The 24,517-nt window shown below is 43.3% G+C and overlaps 1 protein-coding gene across 7 annotated transcripts in view; it reads right to left on the minus strand.

Moving 5' to 3' along the window:
* Positions 1-24,517, minus strand: part of PAK3 (p21 (RAC1) activated kinase 3) — an 84,094-nt gene that overhangs the window by 53,123 nt on the left and 6,454 nt on the right. The window contains exon 4 of one of the 7 annotated variants that reach the window (XM_080990545.1): positions 23,395-23,526. The exons of the other annotated variants lie outside the window; for them this stretch is intronic. The gene's annotated coding sequence lies outside the window, so the exon portion shown is untranslated. The remainder of the gene's footprint in view (positions 1-23,394; positions 23,527-24,517) is intronic. 7 annotated transcript variants of the gene reach the window in all.

Here is a 24,517-nt window from a genome sequence, read left to right on the forward strand (position 1 = left end):
TAGAACTCAGTAGCTCGAGCAAGTATGAGCTCAGTCCCCAGTGCATGGGGTAGAGAGTTCTTTAGCAATATTTTATTTTAGCTCAAACATTCTGATATCAAAATAATAAAACCCATATAATCGGTTGCACTGCATCGCCTCTGGCTGTCAGGCTGCCACACCTACACTGAAACTTCAACACTCTGTTGTGCTATACGTTGTCTGTCAATAAATTGTTTTGTTTTATAGGAGAAAGTGAGGCACTTTCTAGGGGGAAAGAAATACAAGTATTAATGTTCAAGTATTAATAATTAAGTGTCCATGTGGAGTGGCGGCAGTGCATTGCTACTCACTTTTGTCATTTTTTGCAAAATACATAACTGGGAATTCTTTGACAGTGCAATGATTGATAGACGCTATTCGGCATGGTTTCCTAACAATGTGGCACAGAGTCAACTCCAAGAAGAGGAGAAAAGTGTGTGTTTGTGTGAAGGAGGCATATTCTTCTTCTTTGGCGATCACTCGTAGCCAAGTAAGATTGTCTTCCATAAACACACTTTTAACAATGAGTCCATAAGTGACTGTGGAGGCCAATTATGGATCCACACAAGGCATAATAGAGTCTGAGCAGTACTCTCAATTTCTTGGCTATAGTTGATATTATAGATAGAGAGCCAGTGTGGTTAGAGTGCTGGGCTGTGAGCTGGGAGGCCACGGTTTGAATCCCCACTCAGTCATGAGGCTCACTGGGTGACCTTGGGCCAGTCACTGCCTCTCTCAGCCTAACCTACCTCACAGGAACGTTGTGAGTATAAAAAAAGGAGGGGGAGAACAACATACACCACCTTGTGCTCCTCAGAGAAACAGATGGTATATAAATGTAATAAATAAATAAATAGATAAATATATTATTTATATACAGTCATTCATTATCAAATTAATGGGTGGATTACAAAATGTATTAAAATAGTACATATTAAAACAACAACCCAAAACATCAGTACAGTCAAACCTTGGTTGTCGAATGTAATCTGCTCTGGAAGCCCATTCGGATTCTGAAATGTTCGACAACCAAGGCATGGCTTCTGACTGGTTGCAAGAGCTTCTTGCATTCAAGCGGAAGCCATGCCGGACGTTTGGCTTCCAAAAAGCATTCAAAAACTGGAGCATTTACTTCTGGGTTTTTGGCATCTGGGAGCCGGAACGTTCAAAAATGGAGCCGTTCAAGAACCGAGGTTTGGCTGTACAACAACAACAACAACAACAGAAAGATATAGAGAAGGCTAAAAGCTATGCACTAAAATCAACAAATGCTTGATGGAAAATATAGGTCTTTGTTAGGCACAATTAAGGATGGTGCCTGTGATACTTCAAGGGGGACTGAAGAAAAATCCCTAGGCTTGGTACCAGCACTGGCACTCTCAGGCAACTGCCAGGGCCCCAGTGCCATGCCAGGGCCCACCAGCATTGCATCTGCCATGCAGCCACCACCACCTACACAATGGGTGGCTACAAAGTGCATTTTACATACTCTACAATGCCCCCCCCCCGAATGTCAGGTACTTTTAAATTGTGGAGAATTTTAAAGTGGGGCATGTAGCTGTAGCTGCCATCAGGTGAGCCCATGGCCAGGGAAGTTGTTAGATGGACAAGGTGGTCCATGGAGCGCACTTTGCTGAAGGTCCTCCAGAAATATGGGGCCAGACTTGGTTCAATCCATACCAAGGAGGCCAAACAACAACATGAAAAGCACCTAATCTGTCCCTTCATGAAGGGCCAGGCTAAGACATTTTTCTGCCAAAGGCAGAAAAGGTAAGATGGTATTGTTGCCCCCCCTATTCCACACACAGAAGCGCATCTTTGAGTGCTTCAGAGGTTCCTTTCCCAAAGTAGGAACAGTTTCCAAGAGATGCCCAAGAATGAAAACTGAGAATGACTGCCAAAGCTCTACCTGAAAAGTATGGAACAGGTAAAAGGAAATGCCCAGGTTTTAGCTGAGTAGCCAGGTCTCTGAACCATGGGGGACAACTAACAGCACTCCTTCAGATTATTTCAGTTATCAAGATAGGATAAAAGGATGAAAGCAGTCTTTAAACTATCCTTGACCCAGGGCTTTGTATACTAACCTGGTCCAGTAGCATATGAGCATTCAGTGCAGATGTTTCAGTAGTGCCACATGACATCAGATGTCTACTTGCATCAGCAGTCTAGTTCCTGCATTCTGCACTAGTTGGAGCTTCTGAGCCAGGCCCATGGGCAGCCCCACATAAAGTGCATTGCAGTAGCCTAGTTTCAATGTTATGAATGTGTAGACTACAGTGGCCTGATCTGCTACCTGAGGTCTCCTCCTAATGGTAGCACCAGCCCTGTCTTCATGGCTGGTTAGCTTCCAGATAATGAAGCAAAGCATAACATAGCTTCAGCTGACCCAAGAAGGGGCAGTATCTTTACTCCTGCAACCCAGCTGGTCTGTCTTTTCCCAGTCAACTTGCTTTGAGGAAAGTGAACCCCAACACAAAAGGAAATGGAGAAATACCAACAGGGTTGCTGCATACATACTGTGTACACAGCCCATAGAGAAAACATGTAGGGACCAGGTGTGTGAATGACCCATCCTCCTGGAATCAATATTGGAATTATATATTGTTATGAGCTTGTGGGTGGCAGACATCTAAATCCCTAGATGTTAGAATTTAATCAAGACAGGCTTGCCTCTTGAGTGATTAGGAGAACAAAGGAAAGGTAATGGGCCATTTAGAGAAGAATGGAAAAGGGGCTCTATGTGAGAAGGCAATAATCACTCACACATCTAACAGTGGGTACCATTTGCAGACCAATGCGCCATACCCTCATTGCCTCTTGAGACACACCGGATTGGCCAGAGCGGTGTGATTCATTGCTTTCAACTGTCTCATGGGGCGGGGGTGTCCGGCTGGGCATGCAAATGGGTGGGGCCCTCCTCCCTCCTCCAGCTCTTAGAATGACAAAGTTGGAGTTGGAGAGTTTGCTTCAATATGACTTAGAACAGTGGTTCCCAATTAGGGGTCCAGGGACCCCTAGGGGTCTGTGGAACTCACCCAGGGGGTCTGCGGCCCCATCCCTTGCCTCCTGCCCAACTAAATTTTTGTCATTTTTGCATGGCAATATCACAAATTTTATGGTCTTTTTTTAGCGCTGTGTGATTTTTCAATATATTGGCCAAAATCGGTTTTGAAATCTCACCACAGTAACAATTTTGACTCGGCAATACACAGCAATATATCGCTCCTGTTGCGAGGGAGAGCATAGCAGCCAATTTCAAGGCACTTGCTGATATGGCACGATGATCTCAGCCAATAGCACTGCTGATCTGATCTGCCTTCGCTCATGCTGAGGGAGACCAGGGCAGCCGATAATGCTGCAGCCTTCCCTCATGGTGATGGAAAACAGGGCAGCTAATTGCAAGGCACTGCCTCCCCCTCACACTGACAGACAACAGGGCAACTGACTGCCCTCCCTTCAAGGCACCGTGGCACTACCCTTCCCTGGCACTGAGGAGGAGGAGCTTTTTTGCTGGCTGCCACCACTGGCTGCTCCAATGATGGCGGCTTAACCATCCCCATCCCTTCCCACTCAAACCTTTTGGTGGAGGTGACTCCGCTTCCTCCCCCCGCCCCATCCAATCTCCATGACTGCTGCTTCCCTCATCCCTACGCCTGCTCTCCAATTTCAGATATCATGATATATCATAATAACGTTATGTCTAGCTAGTGATGTACAGTGGTACCTCGGGTTACAGATGCTTCAGGTTACAGATGCTTCAGGTTACAGACTCCGCTAACCCAGAAATAATACCTCAGGTTAAGAACTTTGCTTCAGGATGTGAACAGAAATCAAACGGTGGCGGGAGGCCCCATTAGCTAAAGTGGTACCTCAGGTTAAGAACAGTTTCAGGTTAAGAAGAGACCTCCGGAACAAATTAAGTTCTTAACCAGAGGTATCACTGTATCATGATGTTGAAAACTAGCTCAGTCCTGGTCTGTTTTTCAGTATACCTAAAATTGCTTTGCAGAGGTAACTACCACAGAGTTATCCAAATTTTCAAAAGTAGGAGGTCCGTGGCTTGGCTTTTGAAAAATAATGGGTACTCGGCAATTAGCTAATTGGGAACCACTGACCTAGAGGAAAAAGCTGCAGGTTGGAAAGGCAAAGAGTGGGCCATGGCTCATTTCTGCTTGAATCCAAGGCTGTGTCTATGGGAGAAGCAAGACCCTTTTGGGGTGTTGATGCTGTGAACCCCTCCATCGTAGGCCACACCACAAGTCTCTGCTGTGCCTCATTCCCAAAAGGAAACACGAACCCTGGGTAAGCACCTGGAACCCATGGAATCTCCCGCCACTCAGAGATTGCGGCAGCATGCAACAACATTGTGCTTTGACTGAACCTTTCCTGCATGAACCCAGTTGCAGGCAAACAAAATTGCCACCTGACCACTGGTGCACAAAGCCATCTGGTCGATCAACACATTATTTTGCCAACACAAAGGAAAGCAAGGTAGTTTCCTATTACCTCCATCCAGCCTAATAGCTGGAAAGGGGCTTTGGCCAGAGGCTATGAAATTACATCAGTTGCATTTTCTTGATGTAGTTTAGAAGCAATTGCTTTGGGTTTCACTGTGACCCAAACCTCTTCAACTAGTGTCGCTTATATCAGCTCTGAATGAGATGCCATGATGTTACGTGAGAAGGGGTATAGAAAGAAATACCGCATTTTTCCGTGTATAGGGCGATGCTTTTTGCTAAAAAAATTAGGCAAAAATTGGGTGTCATCTTATACCCGGAAAGTGAATGCAGAGGGGGGACGTGTGATTAATGGCAGCAGCAAGCAGGAGATTGGCAGTGGTGACTGGGCGGGTGATTGGTGGCTGCAGCAAGGCCTACTGGCGATTGGCTGTGGCTGCAGCAATTGGGCAGGTGACTGGCGGCTGTGGAGAAGCAGGCAGGCGATTGGCAGCTGTGGCAAGTGGGTGGGCTGTTGATGGCGGTGAACAGGCAGACAACTGGCGGCTGCGGCAAGGTGTGCGATTGGCAGTGGCTTTGGCAAGCGATCGGCAGTGGCGGGCAGGCGGGTGAGCAATTGGCGGAAGTGACCTCCTCCACCCTCCAAAAAAGCTAAACAACTTAATTCCTTAATTTTGGGTTAAAAAAATAGGGGTTGTCTTATACATGGGGGCATCTTATACAGTGGTACCTCAGGTTACATATGCTTCAGGTTACATATGCTCAAGTTACAGACTCCGCTAACCCAGAAATATTACCTCGGGTTAAGAACTTTGCTTCAGGATGAGAACAGAAATCATGTAGCGGCAGCGCGGCGGCAGCAGGAGGCCCCATTAGCTAAAGTGGTGCTTCAGGTTAAGAACAGTTTCAGGTTAAGAACAGACCTCCGGAACGAATTAAGTACTTAACCCGAGGTACCACTGTACATGGAAAAATATGGTAGGTCCTTGCAGAAAAATAAAAGATGCAGGTTAGGAGACATAAATCCTATTTGCTTTACAAGACAGCATTTGCAAAACATTTGAAAATGTGGTCCCCTAACCCTGTGGAGGTTACCATTAGAGATGAAACAAAATTTCAGGACCTTACCATTGTAAATGGCCTATTGACTATGCATTGGCCTGGCCTTCTTTTTTCAGCCCCATTTTTACCATACCATTCAAGTGAGAGCCTTTGCAATTCAGTGAATGGATAATCTGCTACCTGTGTGCTTCCAACAAAGGTTTAACCTGACAGAGTCTTGCAAGGATGTAATTTCATCTCCAGGATCCCATGAATCTCTCTTTGCAAAGACTTTAGCAACACAACCCCTGAGTATGTCTCTTGCCCTTCAAATCCCCTGCAGGAGATGCATGATCTTTAAAAAAACAACAACATGCAAAATTCACACACACAGTCCTAGCCTGGCTCATAAAGCATTGATCAAAATTCAGGATGAAGGGAGACAAAAAGAACAAAAATGAAGTAGAGGATGACTGCATCAAGATAAAAATAACCTTGTTAAGGAAGGGAAGACAGAAGAAGATTTCTTCTATGGCAGTTGGAGTTGTAGAAACATTATTGGTTTTTGCAGAACAGGTCAGAATAGTGTACATTTAGGAGAGATGTAAAGGAGAGAAGGAGAGATGTAAAACACTTGTCAAGCAAACTGAAGAAAGAAACAGGTTTCATGCAATATTAGGCTGCACACAGCCTCTTTCCAAGCACAACAAACCTAATGAGTTGAAGCTTTAGAATATTTCCATACCAAAACATGAGGTCAGGCCAGGGGCTGATCTACTATGAAACTAATAAAGCTTAACTTTCAGGGCCCCTAATCCTGAAGGGGCCCCAGAAGCAGTTTTCATCCACATTGCTTATTTTTTTTTGGAGTTGACCCAATTTGAGGCACACAACTCAAATTGGTTATTTTTTCTTGTATATATTTCAACAATCCCAAAGTATGAGAGTCGGTAGAACAGATGTTGTAAAGGTGTGATGATCTGTTGTGGAACAACCCCCTTGCAGAAGATAGCAGTGGTCACCCAGACCTCATTGCTGGTTGCAAAGGGGGCCCCATGACAGTTCAAGCTTCAGGGCCCCCAAAATGTAGGTCTGCCACTGTATCAGGCTATGATCTGGGCACTGGCAGAGGAGGGGGGGAGTGCACCGCCCCCGGCAGTGCAATCCAGGTGGGGTGCCATCGCGGCTGCCCCCTCGCCTGCGCTGAAGGCAATGGAAGCTTCCTGATCTTTAATGGTGATGTACCCAGATCCAGTGGCAGAGCTTTATGCTCCAGGACCGGGGGGTGGAGAGCTGGTGGGCGTGCGCCGCCCCCACGCCCACCTGCTCTCCGCCCCCCGGTGCCGGAGCATGAAGCTCCACCACTAGATCTGGGTACATCACCATTAAAGATCAAGAAGCTTCCATTGCCTTCAGCCCTACCACAAAGCACCCTTGGGTAGCAGATATAGGGTGCCCTTAAGAGTGGCAGAATTAGACACAGGCCAATCTGACAACATGATCAAGTTGGCTATGCATCTTACTTTAAGGAGGCGAGTCCTCCATTTTAAGGGCTGTTTGGGGACCATCCTCTGTTGGAAGGAGTCCTCTATCTGGAGAGATATCTGATCCATGTCCAGTTTAAAGATAAAAGAACCCTAAGAAAGGAGAACAGCAGGGGCTTTCCATAGGCTGTTCATTTGGTTGGTCAGGATACTTAAGAACAAAGGACGCTGCCTCATGCTGAAGCAGACCTTTGGTTCATCAAGTTCGGTACTGTCTTGCATTCATTCAATCAATCAATCAATCAATCAATCAATCAAATTGTCTTACATTGACTGTCAGTGGTTCTCTAGGATTTCAGAAAAGGATATTCCCAGCCCTACCGGGAGATGCCAGGGACTGAACCTGAGCCCTTTGGCAAAGCAGATGTTATACCATGGAGCTTTAGCTCTTACGGTACATTCTTAAGTTGCCTATCCACAGTTAGCACCTGGAGAACAGACTTGATTGGCACACAGGTGGTCCCAATCTTTCCCAGTATGGTGAAATGCATTGTATTTCTTTTTAAATTAAAGCAATTCTTTCTAGATTTGAATCTGTACATGCAAATTAGCATGTGAACATTTTATGCAAATCCGTGTCCTCTTTTGTTCTTTGTTTTCACAGGAGGCAACACATATGCAAATATATGCCTAAACATAATGCACTTGTGCAAGCCACAGTGAGATGAGCAACCATACCCTTGCATAGTTTCAGTTCATTCCAATGGGTCTAAGATTTTTGGTGGGTCATTCTCATACGATCAAGCCAACAGCATCTTACACTTATTCAAAATGGGCCAACTCATAGATCTGGTGACCTCAGCATGATAGCCTTCAGGGGAGCACCAGGCTGCCAATGAGCAGCCAATTTGGTTGGCATTTATGGAGGTACTGATTGTGTGACCTGGTAGCCCTATGCAGGAGTGGTGGAGATAAGACCACTGCAATCTGCATGATTCCAACAGCAATGCAACTCAGAATAATTAGGTCTTTCCTAAGGGCATGCAGAAGGTACCACGGGTTACCATAATTTCTAATGCTACTCTTTCTCTCCCTATAAGTAGCACCAGGGTAACCTAAGAATGGTTTTGCATTTTTATTTTTTAAAAAATATTTTTTATTGAATGATTTTATGTTACAAAAAACAATACAACCATACTACCACTAAATATAATTGAGAAATAAAAATTACATACATCAATATTTAGTTTGTTATTTGTTATTTACTGTCTTATTTCCTCCCAAACATTCCATACAAAAACACACATATGTACAGACACACACACACACAAATGATAATAATGAAAGTAAATATTTCCCCCCCTTTTATCTTACAAAATCTTTTCTTCAACTTTGACTTCCTGTCAAGTCCCTTTGCATATATTTTATCTTACAATCGAATGTACACAATACAATAAACCTTTCTATATAAATTTTCCAATACATTCTGAAAACATAACACATCCTTAATTGTTGTCCACCTCCTTTTAGTTCCTTTATCACTCGAATGCTAGCATGGAGTCAAAACTATTATTGCATTTTTGAACATATCTCCTATAACCATCCCATTTTTCCGCAAATTTTTGCTTTGAGTTTCCTCTGAGTTTGCTAGTCAATTGAGCCGTCTCCACCAATTCCTGTAATTTGATTTGCCAATCTGTTATTTTTGGAGCCTCGTTATCTTTCCATCCCTTGGCCACAAGTATTCGAGCCACTATGGTTGCATACAAGAATACCTCCCTTAGATTTTTTGGGATCTCTTTATCTAAAATACTTAATAGAAATGCCTCCGGTTTTTTAGTAAAAGTTATCCCCATCATCTTTTTTAATTCATCGTATATTCCCCCCCCAAAAAAAATTCTTAATCTTTTCACACGTCCACCACATGTGGATCATGTCACCATTATTTCCTCCACATCTCCAACAAGCATTCACCAGATTTTTATACATTCTTGATAATCTGGAAGGAGTGAGGTACCACCTATGAGCCATTTTCATCATGTTCTCTCTTATATTATAGCTGGCTGTAAATTTCAAATTTACATTCCATAAGTTTTCCCAATTTTTTAACATAATTGGATGGCCCATATCTTGGGCCCACTTTATCAGTGAAGCCTTAACCTCCTCATCCATTACTTCATAGTCTAAAAGAAGTCTATACATTTTTGCAATTACCTTGGTTTTACTATTCAGTAGTTCTCTTTCAAATCTTGAAGGCTCCTTTTCAAAACCTGTCTGCTTATCCTGTCTGAACACTTCATTCACCTGGAAGTAATCTAGCCAACTAGAAAAGTGATATTATATTTTCTCATAACCTCAATATTAGTTGACCCTCCTCCTACCTTAATATTGTGTTATACGTTATCCAGTTCTCTTTGATGTTGTTGTTTTTTAACAGCGATTGCTTCTAGTGGAAAGTTCCATCTTGGGGTTTTCTGTTCCAAACATCTTTTGTATTTTCCCCCATACTTTATATATAGCATTTCTTATTATATGATTTGTTCCTGCATTTTTAAGGGCATCTTGACTCTAAAATTTCAATTTTCCACTGTGACTGTGCCTTCTTTACTTTTTCTAAAAATAAATTAAAAGAAAACCAACAATCCCATTTCTTTTAGTTACACAACATTAAAAGGTAATACAGATGAAAGCGTTCTGGTTGAAAATCCATTTATTTCTGAAACATTCATTTCTCATTCTTTGCAGCTGGAGCCCTGGTGGAACAGCTTGTACAGGTCAGAAGAAGGTACAAGGAGGTGGGGCGGGGGAGTTAGGCTCATTTCCTTTGTATGACCCTCTTGTGCATTTCATTCAATGTATGAAACCTTTCTCCATCTGCCTCCACCATGTGAAATTCAAAGGATATCCACTTGCAGCAAAGTATTTTTGGCTATGGAACCAATCTTACAAAATGTCACCCTCACCCTTCAGGGAGGCTCAATAGGCATAAATACTTGGTTCTTCTGGAACAGCCATGAGCCTGATTGATTTGATGCATTCTTGCCTTTCTGTGAGATGAATCTTTGCTCGCCTATCCCTTACCTGGTTCTTTTGGACGGTGGGTGCTTTAGTCCCTATTGTTTTCGTAATGTGCAATTTTAAGCAGAATGCGTGTTCCTCATTCGCTTTGTATTTCTGTTTGTTTGAAATTCCTTGCTATGAGCTGCTTAATGCTTATTTTGTTTATTTGTTCATTTTTAGAAAAGTAGGACAGATGTCTCTAAAACCAACCTCAAAAGCTTGCTGGGAGGATAAGGGGGTAGAAGGAGGACAACAGCATATGCCACCCTGAGCTCCTTGGGGGAAAGGATACAATAAAAAATGTAGTAAAATAGAGATTGGTTTTATTTTAAAGGATGATATACTAAGAGATCTTGCTTTCACATACAGTACAATGCAGGAGAAGTTACTGGAGAATGAGTACAGCATATGTATGGACTTCATGACCAACTACTATGTATTTTCTGTGGAATCAAGGAAGAATTTGAAAGTTTTCACATCCAAAGTGCTGGAGATGTAAAGAGGTTTTATCATATGTGGTGGACTTGTAAAAGGGTAAAAGAATATTGGGATATGATATATAATGAATTGAAAAAAATGTTTGAAAGTACGTTTCCAAAAAACTCCAGAGTCCTTTTTGTTGGGGATAATTCAAAGGAAAATTCCCAGGTGTCAAAAAACCCAAACTATTTATGTATGCTACTACCGCGGCCCATGTTTTGTAAGCCCAAAAATGGAAAACGAGCAAGGTCTCAACCAAAGAAGAATGGCAACTTAAACTGATGGAATATGTGGAGCTTGCAGACTTAACTTACAGAATAAGAGAACAAGAAGAATGCACGTTTAAAGAAGACTGGGAAATGTTTACTGAATATATAAGTGAAAATTGTGTTTATTTAAAAACGCTGGTAGCATTAAGATAAATTCAACAGTGTAAATAAGTTTTGATGGACATAACAAAGATTACTGAATGGTTTAGTTCATGTGAAATATGTAGGGATATATGGTATGCAAAATGAACCATGGAAGGAGAAGAAGGGAAGTCATTGATTCAAGGTTGTTTAAATGAATATTTTAAAATGTAATTTAGAAAATTTAATAAAAATTGTTATAAAAAAAAGTTATCACATGGGTTTTTGACCAAGCACAGATTTCTATGCCACCTAAACCTGAAAAATTGTGGCCAGTCTTAAATACTGGTTTGTTTGAAGCAAGCCAACTTCAAACCATGGGTTTGGAGATAGCGCTAAACTCTAATTGAAATGGCAAGTAAAAGCTTCTGATCTCCTTCCAGCAGCAGGGGTGGAAGAGGAGAGCAGAGAGTAAAACATGCAGAGCTAAGAGAAGGCTAGGATCATTCCCATCATGATAAACTAGCCTTCCCCAACATGGTTCCTCCAGATAATTTAGACTGCAGCTCCCATCAGCCACAGCCAGCATGGCCAATAGTCAGGGATGATGGGAGTCGCAGTCCAGCAATACCTGGGGGGCACCATGCTGGGGAAAGTTCTCCCATAAGCCACAGTTTATTGCAGTGTCCCAATACAGCTGTTAAGTTTGGCATGGCTCTTCTATTTTGAAATGAGGTGAAAACCTCAGTTGCAATAAACCATTCTTTGCTAAACATCATCGGACCTTGTTCAGGGCAAATAATACAACAGTATTTGTCCAATACTGACTGCTTGTAGGAGGCTTTCTTCACCCTGCATGTTAATAACTGAGAACTGCCTGCCTAATTCTGGTGATTAAAACTTGTTATTTGACTAAGTTGTTTCCTGAATTCTGTCAGAAAGAGATGGCTAAATTATGTTTAAATAAGGGTTTTTTTTAATAAAAAGAAAAAACAACCCATTGCTTTTAGGTACCTGGACACAGTGCTTTATTTGGTTATATCCAGGCCAATCTATTCATGTTTAGGTCCCATTGAAATCAAAGTTAGTGATTACAGGCTTTTCATGCTGATTTAAATAAGAATAAGCCTGACTCCTTTTGTCTGGATCTAGTGCATTAATTAGATTGGATTAATTAGCCCAAACAACCACCACACCAATGCAGCTTTAGAATAAAATTGAAATATCAGATTAATTTGGAAATGGGATGGTAATGAATTTAAGAATGCATGTGAAATTGGCAGGACCAGAAACAGACCAATCTGTCCATCTCTATTCAGTATCAGACTTCTTTTGAGCATGGAGCTTCCATTTAGCAGTCATAAGAAGAGTCTGGCTGCTGGATCAGCCCAGTGGCCCATCTAGTCTTGCATCCTTTTCCTCCAGTGTCCAACCAGGTGCCCTCAAGCAGGTTTTGAGTGCAATAACACTCTCCCCATCTGAGGTTTCAAGCAACTGATACTCAGAGACATGCTGAATGTCTGAATTGCTGTCTGCAAATGTGACCTAAAGGCTAGCAGCGTAAACATCAACCTTGTCAGACTGCATTACCTGGAGATGGGCAGCTGAGCTGTGCATCCATGGCAGTGACCAGAGGAATGACCACTGGGAGGAGCACAGGCAAAAGAAATGCCCTGTGCATCTGCAGCAGCACAACTGGACGCCTTCATCTGCCCCAGCTGCAACAAAACATGTCTCTCCAGCATCAGTCTCACAGCAGGTGCTGCAACGTTCCAATAGCTTGACCTCACCCCCCAAAGGCGTACTCCTTCATTGTCTCCAGAGACAGATGGATGCCAACAACAACACCTTTGTCTCTGACAGTGGAGGTGAAACACAGCCATTGTTGCTTTTAGGCATTGAAAGCCCTATCCTCCATAAGATTGCACTGTAAAATACTGTATTTACGTGAATCTAATGCGCCATCAAATCTAATGCACACCTCAGTTGTCAAAACCTCGGAACCAAAAAAAGTATTTGCTGGCAAATGTAAATGCACCATCAAATCTAATGCACACCCTAATTTTCGCAACGTAATTTGGCCAAAAAAGGTGTGCATTACATTTGAGTAAATGCAGTCTATCTTCACATCATACAGTCCTCTATTGTTCTCAGCAAATAAATGCTAATAGGGTGGGGGTGGGGAGATGAATGCTTAGAAAATCAGCATTCTCTTTCCACACCATTATCTTTTTTCTTTTTCTTTTTTGGTGGGTGTGTTACCATGTCTGGGACATAATGCTCTCCAAGCTCTCAAGTATGAGCAGAAAAGAGACGTGGTTCCAAACTGAGAAAATTGCTGTCTCTTTCTCACTCTAGTTCAGCCTCATTACCATAGCAACAGACAGCTTGAACACCTGATCAGGTCACCGTAACCAAGTCTCCTTTGCTGCATATCTTCAAGGATGTACTGTGCCTCCTTGCTAGCATTACTCATTTGTACATTTGTTTTCCCCAGGGCCAGCCCAAGACATTTTGGCACCTGAGACAAACCACAAAATGACACCTCCTCCCCACCGGGGAAGAAGGGATAAGAGGATCCACCACACATTAGGAACAGGTGGTGGGGTGGGTGTGTTAAGTTCTGCATTGGGGTCTGCTGCCCCTGTGGATCTTGCTGCCTGAGGTGGCCACCTCACATTGCCTCATGGGTGGGCTAGCTCTGACCTCCCTCCCGCCCAATTCAGAATGTTCTTCTCGATAAGGAATCAAGGCAGGGACAGGGAAAGCCCTATCGTTAGGTAAGGTGAGACAATCAGTTCAAGGAGCAGATGCTCAGGGGCAACAATAGCCTTTCCCTACCTGAGCCATTGCCCTTGGTTGACACATGGTCTCTCTCTGGATCCCCCCAATCTGATCTGTTGCCTCAGCTGCGATGGAAGATACTACCCAGTCACCAGTACTGAATCAAAATTCAACTTCCAGAAATGTTATGAAGTTAGAGGACTGGGAAAATGTGAAGAATTAAAAGAAACTAAAGCTGACAGATTTATCTATCCATAGCAAACAGGATTGCACCCGTAACCTTGCATCAAAGCCTTGATCTAGGATAGATCTATTTGTGAAACCTTTGATCAATTGCAGAACTGTCATTGATACAAATCAAGAACCCAAACTGTACTGCAACAAGGTTGGTCCTGTCCAAATCACAACGTGATATCAAAGGTCTTGTCAAGCTGAAGTCCTTGGCATCGCCCCTAATCCGAATACCCTAATATAAGTAAGTTTCAGATGCACCACTAAAAATAATAATATGTTCTTCCCTTGTTTACCCCCTCTTCTTGACTCTTCCATTCCTTCCAACATTATCAAAATTGTTAAAATAATATTAAATCATGTAATCATTTCTTTTCAATACGGAAAACTCTCTCTCTCTCTCTCTCTCTCTCTCTCTCTCACACACACACACACACACACACACCCCAGTATGGCAGATGACAAGCCAGATTTCCATGTTACAGAGGTTTAGTAAGGGCAGCTGGCCAGGCAGAATGGCTTCATGACAGCACCTGCTTCTCCCTGGCTAGCATATTAAAGCAAGTTCAGAAACCCAATACTTTTGGTGGTGGTGGTGGCAAAAAATGTGACCCCAACAACTGTTGCTGATTGGGCATTAGCAGCCAGTGAAGTTTTTGTAAAGCAACTTCTGGGTAGGAGTAGCCTAATGAGTAGAGCACTTACTGTTCCATAGCTGTTCTTATCCACCCAGACTTAAATATAAGAACAGAAGAAGAGCCTTTTGGAACAGGCCAATGGCCCATCTACTCAAGAATCCTATTCTCGCATTGGCCAACAAAATGCCTATGGGATATCCACTGGTTGTTCAATTATGATATATACTTAAATAAGGTAAATTTATCTTTTGTGCACACAAATGCAATGTCCCAGGAAATCCACTTGAACTTGTGAGGTTCTGTTTGGTGGAGGGGAAGCACAGACTTGGGAGGAGCAAAGGCCAGTGAAGGCACTAACCTAAGCAAAATGTCTGGACCAGGAGGCTGTGTGTGCATTCCTAACTGGATGAACCTGCCCGCCCCACACCCGCCTGCGGAGTATGTGATTGACTGCTTGGCTGACCATGTGAAAGTGTGGCTGTGTGTCATGCCTACCTATATGTCCCCTGCCCTTCTGCTCTGGCAGCAACAGCTCCACACACTGGCTTCGTCCCTGTCTGGACACATCTGTAATCTCGGCAGTACTTTTTAAAAGGAACTGAAGGGTACCCCACAAAGGCATGCAGAGAATACTGTGCAAGCGGAATTCACTTCGCTACTGAGTCCAGAGCACCAAAGGTTTTGGCCTGGTTTTGGCATCAAGTTTGAAAATAAAAATATTCACAGATATCCATACCCAGGACATTCCTCATATCAAGTAGTTCATAGCCCTCATATCAAGTAGTTCGGGCCCATCACTTGCCATTCCTGGTGACACTGGTGTCCAAGTCCCAGCCAATGAGGAATGGGAAACTTGCAGCACTCCAGATGTTGCTAGATTAGATTTAGTTACTTGGTTAAGTTTATTAAATTTATGAATTGCCTCCCACAACAGAAAGTCATAAAGCAATTTCAAGAAGGAAATACAGTGATACTAGTAAAAATAAATACACAACCATATTAAAAACATAATCAGGGTAAAAACACCCAGTCACTGAGGCAGCCCATGGGAATACATGGGAAAACACGGGCGGAAAAGCCACGGGCGGTCCGGGATTCAGAATGTTTTCACCTGAGTAGAATGTGGTGCTTTCATTTAAAATGCATCTCTGGGTTATTTGTGGGGCATAGGAATTTGTTCATTCCCCCCCCCCCAAAAAAAAATAGTCTGGCCCACCACATGGTCTGAGGGATGGTGGGCCGGCCCACAGCTGAAAAAGCTTGTTGACCCTGGCTCTAACCTTCCTTAGAGGAGGCATGTATGACAATCTTATGGAGCAGGCAATTTAATATGGGGAAAGGCAATCCATTAACTATAGGGGTCCCAAGCTGTACAATGCTTAAAGAGCAAAACTGGCATTTTGAATCGGCCTCAAAGACAAGCTAGCCGACAGCTCAGTCAGGCGGGGACCCATACTATATATTCATGCCTTCTTCTCTGAGTTGACAAGTCAGCTGCTGTGTTCAGCACTAGTTACTGAATGGTCTTCAAAGGCTGCCCCACATACAATGCATTGCAGTGGTCTAACCAGCATCCCTGACCACTGGGGTCCAACGACGTTTGGATGGTCACAAGTTCCCCATCCCTGGTACAGATGTCCTTGTAACAGCCCTCAGGAGCACCTGATCACTAGGAAGAGTGACAGCAGATCAGGAAGTGGGCTAGTGGTCAGGAGGGGCAGCCTGATCACATTATTTCTGAATGAAGATGAAAGTCAGAGCAGCTTTCATGGAAGAGTACTTCACCATGTCTATCTGAGAGTGGACTAGTGTGTGTGCGGTAGCCATGGGGAAAGCAATGTGTGTCGGCTCCCAGACCTTCTCAAATTGCTGGTGTCCATCTACTGGTTAAATCAATTATTGAACACAGTCAATGACTTATTAACAGAGATATCACAGAAGTCATTAATAAGAAAATCAAACATTGCTGTTAACATCCACATTTTAATCCTTTGAAACAGCACAGAATAAATCTATGCACATTATCAGCAATGTTTGATTTTGTTTACGGTGTATTCCAAGTTGTGATCTCTCTATTAATAAATGGTGGACCTTATTCAAACATTGATCGCTTTGCTGTTTGGTGCTACAAGTTTGTAAATTAGACAAGTGTCTCTATGCTTATCGGCTCTCCCACTGCTGTGTGCAGCATTTAGCTTTCATTGCTGATGGAAAACTGGTGTCTCCAGTGACGGCATATGAAAACTTCCACTTCCCTAAGTGGAATCTGGGGAGTGCTGTACATATGTAACTAATTTGGGGTGGAGGAGAGATGAATTATCTGGTCCAGGAATCAGAAGAAAGTTTGGTGCACAAAGAGGGGAAGGGAAGAACTCAGCAGCCATTTTAAGTGAGTGCACATTGAATGCACGGGGTGTGGGCAGGATCTTGGGGAACCTCTGGCCCTCCAAATGCTGCTGCGCTACAATATGCATCATTCCTGAATATTGGCCATGATGGAAGGTGTAGTCCAAAATAAGGGGACGGCACTAAGTTGAGGAACATGTTTACTGAAATAAAATAGAACTCGTGTTCTCCAGACAGACCCAGCTCAGCTATTAGGCAGGGTGAGGTCGCTGCTTCAGGTGGCAGAAGTTCCCCATCAGGTACACCTATGGGTGCCCTGCCTGCCCTGCCACCTCCACCATTGGCACAGAAGCAGCACCACACTCAGTGCAAATTTTGGGCAAGATCATGCCCCAAATTGGCACAATCTTGCCCAAAATTGGGGCTACTGGTGGTATTGCTTCTCCGTCAGTGGCAGATGCAGCACAGCATGTGGCGGCAGCAGAGCAGGCAGTAGCAGGAGCAGGTAGGTGGTGATGGCAGCATCAGGGCAAAGCAGCACGTCCTGTTTTGCACTACCCCTACCTCCCGGTGTTGCTGAACTACAAGCTGCATCATTTCTGACTAATGGCGGTATTGACACAGGTGGACAGGAATTGGAATCCAACAACATCAGGAGGCACACAGGTTTCTCACCCCTGTTCTACAGTGTGCTAAGATGCTGGCTTTTACAGCTGGGTAAGAAGCAGCTTATCAGGGCAACGATAGACTCTTCCATAGGCATATCAGTGAGGCAGGACCAGTGGCCCACAGCAAGCAAACTCACAGTCCGGTTATGCAACAGTTCTACTTGAAGAAAAACAGCAACCTGTGAGTACTGGGGTAATTCGCAGGGGAACTGCTGTGAACAGTAAGAAAAGCAGGTAACTAAGGGGGTAGAAAATTGGTTTAATGTTGACCAGTCAAGAACCATATGACTGTCATGCATTACGCTCAGGTTTGCCTGTCTTAGGAACAGACACTCCTATTGGCACATGAATATTTTAACAACTGGAATGCTGCCTGCATGCTCATCTGATCCTTTAATGAACAGGCATTAAGTATGCCTCAGGCTAACATACTGGTTAAATCTTATAGATGTGGCCACAATTCGTTACGCTGATTATCGGTGAGGCCCATAGTTCTGTTGGCTTTCTCTTTGGGCTATCAGGAGTATAATTTGGGAACAATCTGATCACTTCTATGCTGGGTGTATGTAAGCATGCACAATTGTTGCTGTTGGTTTATTTACTTAGCTTGTAAATAGCTTGTTTCTGACGCAAGAAGTTGTCTGAGACCATTGTCAACATAATAACTGATTGTGCTGAATCAAACCAAGGGACCATCTACTCCAGCACACTATTCCCAGAAGTGGCACTACGTAGCTGTTTTTGTGGTAGTCACATCACAGCAAAATGGAGACAGCCACTTCCCATTGCTTGGCCCTAGCATATGATGATCACAAGTGTATTGCCTCTGAATTTAGTGGATGCACTGACCCATCATTGCTGTTGACAGTCATTAAGCAACATGTAATATGCATGCAAGCCAGTCCCAAGACTAAATATCCAAGCATGTGACCTATAGTAAACCAGTCAAGTTACTCTGAGTTTCTAAGGTAGGAGTGGGCTGCCAGATCCAGCCAACCACCTACCTGCCAATCACCTGATGGCACAATGGTGTCATATTTAATTTTGCTCACGTGGTTTGAAATCAACCCACACAAGCAGAGGCACTTTGCATGCCCCAACAACCATGATAGTGATTGCAAAAGCAAACCCCATGGGAGCTGCATTTTTACCTGCCCCACACCTGACAATATATATGATGTCAGTTATAAGGTGGGGGGCTTGGCCAAAATGGCCTTGTGAGTAAAATGAGGAGGCCAGGTGAGCCTAATGAGGCCCATGAGTTGGAGGTTCCCCATCACTGGTCTAAAGTTTTTTGCTGGACCTTCTTTATAGTTCTTCAGATGGTAGAGAAACATCTACAGAAGGTAGCAGTTGGTGGTCCAGCATGGCCTATTACTAATATTATTAATTACATCAAATCAAAACTTTATTGCGGTCCAAAGACCCACAAAACAATTTCAAAACTAGATAACAGTTAAAACGACCAGACAGACAGATGGAAGAAACCAAGGCTGTCATTTTGTTTTATCTAGGGCATAATGATCTTTGTTTCTTATAACCTCTGAAAGATTAATTACATTGATTAGTCCATTTTTTTGCCCTGAGCATCCCAAAAGAACTTAGGCTAAAAAGCAATGAATAACAACCAAGTAAACAAAAACAAAAAACACCCCCTAAAAACACAGGTGCAAGTAAAAGGCAGGACTAACAGATCCTACCCCACTAAAAGAGGGCACAGTGCCACACTTCAAATTATGGGACAAAAGTCTGAGACAAGACTTTGTTGGCACTTAAAGACATATAAAAGAAGGCACCGTGCTTGTCTCCCTGGGGAGAGCATTCCACAGACAAGAATGGTCAGGGATAGGATGGTGGGAGATGAAGACCCACAACATCTCAAGAGCATCATGTTGGCTCCCTGCTGGGAGAAAACAGGCCCTCCCTTCAGCTCCAAATACCTGCAGGGACCAGATATCTGAGACTTCCAAAGTTCTAATCACCTTACACTGTATCCAGAACAAAATTCTAAGAGCCAAAATGACACACCTTGGCACAGTATTTGAAGTTTAAAACAGGACCCTTTATTTGGTATAAGAATATCTATAAAGATATCCCCCAAGCCACTGCTGGCTATTGCCAATTGCGGCTTATAGGGCAAGAGGCAGAGAAACCAACAGTAGGTGGAGTCAGAGAAAATGACAGGCACAGCCAATTAACTTAAGTTTTGTCCCCATCTACAAGAGACACACTGAGCTAAGGAGGCAGAAGCTGACAGGCAGGGCCACTCTCTGGACTGGATGAGGGCACACCCACGTCCACAGGTCTGCTTACTTAAAATCAAAAAGTTTTGCTTGCTTAATGAAATCATTATTGTGAGGTTTCCATTAATGTCTTCTACACTTCTTGTAGGCAGATTAGCACAGACGCCATAAAGCTCTGCTGTTGATTAGACAAAGTTGGGATCTTCCCCACTATCTGCTTAATTGTTAACAGAAGGTATTAGAGGAAAACCATCAATGGTACCAATGTTCTTTGTGTGTAGGATGGGTCCAAGATACTTTGCTACCTGAGGCAAAAGATAAGGTGGTGTCCCTCTGCATTCCGCATACAGAAGCTAACACACTGGCAGCTCAATCTTACCTCAGTGTTGGCAATGGGAGACCAGCCTCCACTACACTTGGGGGCAGCAGATCAGCTTAGGGAGTCCTGCGGAAGCCATGTAGCACCCTGCTCTGTCCACTCCCCACCCATAAAAATATTCCATATAAAGCATCTCTTCTACTGTGCCTAATGGTAGGGCCAGCCCTATCTGTGTGTGAAAAGATAAAATGAAAAGGATATCAAGCTAAAGAGAAGAGTTGTTGCCTTCCTAATGGCACTAGCTTAGGCACAAGCTTGTTTTTATATATTTATTAAGACAAATATAAAAGACAACTGGAGAATCCTGGCTGTTTCCATCATTTTTATTTGATTTGTCATGGTTAATAAAAACAAAACAGGAAGCTGGTACAGTTAGGCTGGACTTATTATTATTTCATTTGCTGGGTTGACTGCCAGTCTTTTAATTGTTTTTTTATTGATTTATGCTTAATTAAGTTAATGTTATTTCTCATCTCATTTGTTATTAAATGCTCATCTTCCTTGCTTCGTATTGTAACAACCAGTGGTTGCAAGAAATAAATCTAAACTGATCTGCTAACTGTATAAATAAAGGCCAAACTATATGTTACATAGGATATTTGGGATTGGCACTGATGTCTTTGTTTTCACTTAAGGGTAGCTGTGGGAAATTCCAAACAGATCTGCAAAACTAGTGGTGGGCGTGTCACATGCCTTCCCCCCAATCCTTGTCCCCCACCTTGCTTGGGGGCAAATTGAGATACCTTTGTAGCTCAGAAATATCCACCGATCTAGCACAGAACAGAACAGCCATCCAGTTCTGACAATTGTACAAATTACAAGTGGGGTAGAAAAGGCAGCCATCAGTAATGTTTCCAAAATTCTCACTTGAAGGCCTCCCTGGAGACTAGACTTCCAAATTACCCAGTCCTGTTTCTAAACTGAGATTGACATATCCAGAATTGTTCATTGTTCCTTTAAAAATAAAAATAAATCCAAATTTTGTACAAAACACTCTGCATGCACAGTTTGACACAGCTTTCCATTCAGTCATGACATTTACCACCTCTCCATCACTAATGCACACAGATGCATTGGCAAAGCGCACGCACGCGCGCACACACACACAAACCCCAAGTACGATGTTGTACATGTGGTTGGACCAAGATTCTTTCATGTGTTTTGTCACATGTGCAGCAGTGCATATGTGCACCAATGAAACACTGCATGAAATGTGTGATTACTTTGTGATTGCTTTTTTCCACTGGCCCAGTTTACGTTGAATACTAAGCCAAACTATGGCTTAGGGAGAATAAACCGGAGTACATACAAATCACTCTTCCCTGAATCTGATACTGCCATGCTGTCCAGAACTAAGCCATAATTTGTCTTATTTATTTGACTTAATCAAAACCCTATTTCCTGATATACCTTGCTCCGAATAAACCATGAGTTGCAATAACCAAGATTTAATATTGGTTTGCTGCTTTGGGTTTGTTTGGGGGAGACAAAATATGAGCTTGAATTCTCGTGTTGCGTTAGCCAAACCACTGGTAGCATGAGAGAAGCAGGACCCAAGGACGAGCAGAGTAGCCACAATATTCACTCTGGATATCTGCACACTTGCTCCTTCCCATTAAACTATGGTTTGGCTTAATGCAAACCAGACCATAGTTTCATAAATGCATATGTGGACATCATTAATGTGATGGTGAGGAGATGTGAATGAACAGAAGGAAGTGAAAGCTGCAGCAAATGGTGCAAACTTCATTTCCATAATTAATTCTTGAAACTCATCTACTTAATCTAGAATTCAAAAAGGCTGGCATGCAGGGGAGAATCAACCAGAGGCATGGGAAGAAATGGAAGAGGGAAAACCTCCTCTCTCAACAAGTCATGCTAATTTGATGTTTTGGTCAAAAGATGTATGAATCATGCACTGTTTATAAACCCAAGCTGCCCAGGCTATTCATTTTTTAAAAGACAACAACAACAGAGCTGATTCTAACACCTGTACTTGTGATTCTATGCCCTGCATAATTTCCTTGCCACCTGCAAATCTGTGCATTTCCCATGTTTACGCATTGAGTAGAAGAAGTTGGATAAGGAAGACAGGCACAAAAAGGAGTGGAAGAAGTAGAGGGCAGGCTCAGACAAAAGCAGTAGTAATAACACAAGTGAGACCTTCAGGTTTCCATCCCTCAACTTCATTCTACTGGCTAGAGTGACAGACTAGGATCCAGGAAACCAGGGTTCGAATCCCCACTCAACCATGAACAAAGCTCACTGGGTGACCTTGGGCCAGTCACCATCTCTCAGGGCAACCTACTTCACAGGGTTGTGGTTAAATGAGGAAGAGGAGGGAACCATGTACACCAGCTTGAGCTCCATGGAGGAAAAAGGTGGGTATAAATGCAATAAATAATAACAATAAATGCATTAGCCATTTTCACACATGCACTCAAAGACAAGAAAGGGGGAGAGTGGTATCAGATTTGTTCTCGCTGTTTCTGATGTTCCCATTAAAAGTGCGGAAACACAACCGACACCCTTGCCAGCTGCATGTGTGTCTGTGACAGGGGACCATGCAAGATGTGAACTGAGACTATAGATGTGAATAGGCTCCGCTTTAATAGTTGGCAGAAGGCACCTGATCCCTTTTTAAAGCTGACCCGATTCTACTTTCCCCACCTTCTCACAACATTTATGAACGCCAAAGGTACACCAAAATTCAGTAGCTGCGTAGGCTTCAGAGATCAAGTGTCAGACATGCAAACATAATATGACACCCAGAATAGAACCCCAGTGTTTCATTTCTATGAAATTCCTGGAAGCCTGACCAGTGAGTATACACATCAGGGGGTGCCTTTTGCTGCAGCAAGAAAACAGATGGCAAATAAGGAAGATCACTGCAGAGCACAGCGGGAAATAGAAATGGGGAGAGAGAGAGAAAACAACAGTGCAGGATCTGGGCTGGGGGCAGCATCAATGTCAGAACCCAGACACAACAAAGGTATTTGTGACTAGGAAAAGCTGCAGCCAAGGAAGTCCAATCTGTTCACGTCTCCCCTGTACTTCAATGGTCACAATGAGGGAGCTTTGAGGCACCACACATGCCAGACAGCTGACTCTCATGCAAGTAGAACAAGAGAGTAGCATCTCCAAGGGAAGAGGCACAGCTCAGTGCATGGGCGTAACCAGGATTTATGTTTGGGGGGGGGCAGGACACCCACCTGTCATCATCCGCTGTCTGGCTCTGTCTAGCAGATTCTGAATGAAGCGTCTCAACAACTGCTGTTTTAAATTACTCTCTTTTGATCCCAAGTACTCAGAAAAATCTGTCAAAATCTTCAGTCATTTGAAAACTAGGAAGTTAAATGAAAAAGTTAACACTAAGGAGCACCTTTCATGCAGTTAATAAATATATTTTGCAAAACTACAAGGAACATGCCTTTTTCATCTTTCTTTTTTAAAAATAAATCTAGATTAAATAAAGTGTTTGTGGATTTGCTGGAAATCTTTTTAGCACGTCCATCTCAAATTCTTCCTTTTTCCCTCAATGCAGTTTTTCTGTGCACACTCAGTAAGAATAGGCCATTGAGAGACTCCCCTGTTATCACCGGCCTTAGCCAAGTCTTTACTCTCCACAAGGTAATACTGAATGACTGCTCTATGGCACAAGTGGCACATGGCTGAGCAAGAGAGATGAGCAGAGCCTTGAGGTAAGGTATTGCTGTTGGGTTGCCAGTTGCATTGCTAGAATGTGACACAACGTTATCCAGGTGACCTCAGCAAGCATTTCAATTTCATATATTCTGAGTACTTCTACTATTAGTTAAGTATTTTTATTTATTTACTTGACTGGGGGGCAGATGCCTCCTGCCCCCCTGGCTACACCCATGGATCATTGGTAGATCATGTGTTTTGCATGCAGAGGATCTCTGCCATCACCAGTTAAAAAACTGATAGCAGGCAATGCAGAAGACCTCTGCTTCAGAACCTGGTGAACTGCTGCCAGCCATTATAGACAACACTAGGCTAGATGGTATAAGGCAGCCTCATTTGCTAGCCCCTAAACCTCTTGGGCATGGGTGGTCAGTTGAATTATGCATGAAAAATATTGTTAGGTTCTGTTGATGTCATGAAAGCCCTCAAGGGGTAATATATCCCTCCAGGCACAGGCACCAGGGAAAGCCTATGATGGTTATGGACTTTTTAAGGATAAAGGTAAAGGTAAAGGGACCCCTGACCGTTAAGTCCAGTCGCGGACGACTCTGGGGTTGCGGCGCTCATCTTGCTTTACTGGCCGAGGGAGCTGGCGTTTTGTCCGCAGACAGCTTCCGGGTCATGTGGCCA

The sequence above is a fragment of the Podarcis pityusensis genome (assembly GCF_964106645.2).
Source record: "Podarcis pityusensis genome assembly, chromosome: Z".
Lineage (NCBI taxonomy): Eukaryota > Metazoa > Chordata > Lepidosauria > Squamata > Lacertidae > Podarcis > Podarcis pityusensis.